Consider the following 5,377-nt stretch of genomic DNA (forward strand, 5'->3'; position numbering starts at 1 on the left):
ATATATATATATATAAGTATTGATCTTTATTTAAAGACAAACTGATTAATTTTAATGTATCATCATAATTATAAAATGTAGTTAATTAGTAAGTAATTTTTATTAACATTTTTTAGTCGTGACCAATTAGTTTTAGTAACTAGAGAAAGTAGTCCTAATAGTAATCACTTGTTCAAGAAGGTTAAGTTGGCTATTTGTGTTTGATGATCATATATTTCTTTTATCGCTCACTATCTAAAGAATCAAAACCCCAAAACTAAAAATATCGGACTTTGTTGAGAAATATCTGTTCATCATATATTCAGGTGACATATAACCATTACAAAAATTTAACAAAAATACTAGGAGAGTAAATTTGTCTAAAAAAAATGTTTATATATATATATATATATATATATATATATATATATATATATATATATATATATATATATATATATATATGTATATGTATATATGGAAACAATCAAATGAGAACATCTAAAATGTTGAGAACGCGAGAACAAGTATATTGATTTGTGATTCCATGTATTCATTTGTGGAGAAATGATAAATTTTTACGCACAATCAACATGAATATTCTTTTTCTCTTCAATTGAAATTAAAGGTGTAAAAATTTATCATTTCTCCACAAATGAATACATGGAATCGCAAATTAATATACTTTGTTCTCGCGTTCTCAACCTTTTTGGTGTTTTCATTTGATCCTAGTCCTATATATATATATATATATATATATATATATATATATATATATATATATATATATATATATATATATATATATATATATATATATACTCAACAAAACATACTATGTTCCAATCACTATATTTGTTGCCGCTTTTATCTGATCATTTCCAAAAATTCTTACGATACCGAAGTCTGATATCTTCGGGGTCATTTCCTTATCAAACAAAATATTACTCGCTTTCATATCTCGATGGACGATTGTAAATCTTGAATCTTGATGAAGATAAAGAAGCTCGCATACAATCTCACGAATAACATCAACTTGTTTTTTCTAGTTGAGTTCTAGGCTTTTATCTTTTTCTATAATGATTTAAAAAAAAATTACATTTTGACGAAAAAACTATTAAAATCAAAAGAAAAAAAAAACAACGCTTGTGAAAATCTTACCAAAAAGTAACATATCAAGACTTCTGTTTTCCATAAACTCATAAATCAACAATTTCTCTTCGAGCTCAATGCAATAACCTAATACTCGAACAAGGTTTCGACGTTGGAGTTTCGCAATCAATCTAACCTCGTTTTTTAGTTCCTCTATCCTTTGTTCGCAAATTTTTGAGAGCCTTTTTACTGCCATAACTTCACCGTTCGCTAATGTACCCTATTTAACCGACAATATCATTAGTTATTCTGACATTATATTTTCTCCGCTTAAAATAAATACATAAGTTCTAATGAGTAACAAATTATAGTTTTTTCTTTAGAAAATAATAATTATTTGATCACATGGTTCATATTAAACCCGCTTAATCAAGTTAATTAATTAGGGAGGGGTAGTTTAGTCTTTCATCTAATATCAAATACACTTTTGATCTGATCTTCCAAAATCAGGTATGCTTCTTGATTTACTCCTATGACTCACTCGATTTCTTCAAGGTTGGTAGCTATTTGACTTTAAATGTTGATTTTCTTATAAAGTACTTCGATTATCTTTTGATTATTTTCTCAATCACCAGAAGTTGTCCCCTTGATCTGATGATACTTTGAATCATAAACAACAAATCATACATTAAAATTCCTCCTCTTTATCTGATGAAATCACAACTAGACGTATGATATTCAACAATTTCAAACATTAGGTTTTACTATCATATCAACGATTTTCAGCAATTCCTCAAGATCAGCAATCAATCATCAACTTAGATCAATTTTCAACTGTTTGAAGCTTCGATTTTTTCTATCAGATCATCGATTTTGCAAATCATCATTACCTCATATCTATTATGAGTTAGAAGATTTGATTTCAGTAATCGATCATCAGTTTCAAGGTTTGATTTTGTTTTTCTACACATTCAAGCACATAATACGTACAGAAAAGAAACTACAACAATGAATCTTGGAGACTTTATGTGCTCTTTTTATAAAATTAACGAGGTACCTACAAAAATTTATTGTTTTTAAGCAAATTCTAGTGAACTATACATGCATCCTACCTGTTTGATGAAGGTCCTAAATGAAGAGTTTGTTGATATAAGAGTTTTCCATGTATTTAAGTGAGGGTTCATGTTAAGGATAAAATAAGATTATGAGATAAGAGTCCTTTCAGGTACCTAAGTTAGATTTTATGTTTATATAATATAATTATGATGTTCTTAATTAGGGGTTGCTTCAATGTACTCAGTCAATTATCCTAAATAAATTGTTGTTAGTAATAGTATATTGCATTTGACTGATGTTTGATATTCCAATATTTTTGGTTTTTACATAATCTAGTATCAGATGTAACCTTTAATTAATATTAGAATGTTATGTGTGGTTAATGATTTTAGTTACTTAGTTGATTACATTTTCTTATAATAGTAATAAAATATTATGTTGGACTGAAGTGTGTTTTTCTAAATGTTAGTATGTTAAGTGTTCTAGTTATTATGTTATGAAAAATTTATTCCATCCAAAAAGGAATGTTAACGTGAGAATGTTATATAAGGATTTTTATGTGTATTATCCTATAATAACTAAATTTCATTTTTTTGAAATCGTGATTCTTCTCAAATCAACAAATTTTTTTGTAGGTTTTTAATAATCATTCAAAGTGGAATACGAAAGTCAGATGGCAACAACAAATCTCAATATCAAAATTTGAATGTATTTTCTTTGATAAGTATCTAGTGTCCATATCCAGATTTTTTATCTTTCATATGGTTAGACTACCGCAATTTTAACGACATCTTGAAATCATTCATTGATGGGTTTGACATTCATTTTTGTAATTTTTTTTGTTAGATATGCTTATTATTTTTAGAGGTTATTTTTTAGGTCTCAAGTTACTACAAAAACTAAATTCACTATAAAAAGTTAGGATTTTGTGTGTGGCTAACCAATGATGAGTTTTTGAAATGCTTATCTTGATCATAGTTGTTCATTAGTTGAATCCAATGGTCCAAATAACTCCGAATCTAAGATATTAATCAGACTATAATGTGTTTTTAGTTCGTAATAATTATAATTTATGAGCATATAAGCTCTTAACATTGGGTTTTTACTGATACATTTCAAAAATGCAAATTATTGTGATCTTCATCATGTTGTTATTACTTTACACTTACACAATACATTATTTTATCAAAATAATTAAAAACCATTACTTCTACGTAATTCTATATTTCTCATATATTTATAATATAATTTGTGAATCATTATATAATGATAAATATTAATTGGATATTCTTTTTGTAGATCAACTTAATGATGCTCAACAAGAATTTCATTCAAGCATTGAATTTATTTCAATTAGTGGTTTTTTTAGTATGGATTCTAGATATACTATATGTAGAGATATATAATGTTATATTCTTTTTTTTTTTGAAATAATCAAGTAGTTTAATTTCATATATTTTATATATTATGTTATTACATGTCTAATATTCTTGATCTTTTTTTTTTTGAAACAACAAACTAACTAACCTATTTCTAGATAAAACATATGTCTCCTAAGAGACTTGAACCCATGACCTCTCATTTGAAAGAATCACACCTTACCGACATGCCAAAGACTCTTTGGTCTAATATTCTTGTTAATGTTTAATATTCTGAAATCATGTATAATATTCCAATATGATTATGTAATATATTAAAATTATGCATTAAGGGTTAATAATATTCTGCTATTGCTGTTGAATAACAATCGTCAATGTATAATGTACCTATATCGTTATGTATTAAATTATTTTATTATTATAAAAAGATCGATATGTTTAAAAGAAAACAAATACTTAATGTCTTATGTTAAGTATTCTATATATTCTAGTTTTATCAACCATTATGCATTATTCTTATTGTTTAATAATTTAATATTGTATTTGGAATATAATTTGTAAATCAATATACAATGATAAATATTAATTGAATATTTCTTTTCATAGCTCAAATTAATGATGTTGAATAAGAATATTCAGTTTGAGGATTCTAGATATTCAATGTGCAAAGATATATAGTGTTATATTATGGTTTGGTTTTTTGTTGAAATAATCAAGTAGTTTGATTCCATATATGTTATACATTATGTTGTACATGTCTAATATATTGATATACCATGTCTAGTATTCTTTTTAATGTCTAATATTCTGATATAACTGTGTAATATATTGAAATTATGCATTAAGGGTTAATATTATGCTATTGAATAACAATCGTTAATGAGTAATATTATTACATCAAACATTGTGTATTATTCTTATAGAATATTCAATATACATATAGTTACATCAATTATGATAATAAGTATGTATGATATAGTTACATCAATTATGATGATAGGTTTGTATGACTCATGAATTTATCATAATGGAAAAATAATTCATAAATCCAAGGTAATGTTATCTATTTATGTACGTTAATCTGATTAAATTAATTGGATATCATAACTCATATGTAATTACATGGTGTTATTGTCTATCAAAATATTACACATTGATTAATTGAATACCATCACTGAAAATTATGAATATAATTTTGTAAATCATAATCAATGTTAAGTTAAAATCACTTATAAAAACGTTGTAATTATTTTAATGCATTCTTGATTCTACACATTTTTTTTTGGAGAATTTTAGCTGATGAATCCTAACTTGGAAGCAACTTGAATGTTTCAAACCAGAAGCTTTTGACAAGAGGTGTTGAGATTAATGAATATGTAATAGATTTTATATGTTAAGACATGTTTATGACTTCTGGTGCAATGTTATCTGACTATGACTTTATAAGACCCATTTGAAATCTATCATTTCTCCTTTTATCAAACACTGTAATACCATGATATATTTTTTTATGATACAAACATTAAATATGATTTTCAAAGCATCGGGTTTTTAGAATACCTTTCAACTTTTAGAGACCAAGTTGATAGTTCTCCTAAAAACATTCATTTCACTGTATCAACTTATGTGATTTTCACTGGTTTGAAAATTTTGTAACTCTGGGTTTCTTACACAATTGAAGGAAGGGTGACCCATATTAGAATATTACACCTTATAACATAACTTCAAATACTATACATTAATATCATAACATTATCCATAAATTCAGAATATTACACATTAATATCATAATATTATACATAAATTTAGAATATTACACATTAATAATAGACAATTTTGTTTTCTATAAATTATTTTGGTTTTATATAAAT

The 5,377-nt window shown here is 25.2% G+C and overlaps 1 pseudogene; it reads right to left on the reverse strand.

Annotated features, from left to right (window-relative positions):
* Nucleotides 1-207: 207 nt before the first annotated feature.
* LOC128127207 (G-type lectin S-receptor-like serine/threonine-protein kinase At4g27290) lies at nt 208-1,327 on the reverse strand (annotated as a pseudogene).
* Between the last annotated feature and the right edge of the window lie 4,050 nt (nt 1,328-5,377).

Source organism: Lactuca sativa, chromosome 7, assembly GCF_002870075.4.
Source record: "Lactuca sativa cultivar Salinas chromosome 7, Lsat_Salinas_v11, whole genome shotgun sequence".
In the NCBI taxonomy this organism is placed as follows: domain Eukaryota; kingdom Viridiplantae; phylum Streptophyta; class Magnoliopsida; order Asterales; family Asteraceae; genus Lactuca; species Lactuca sativa.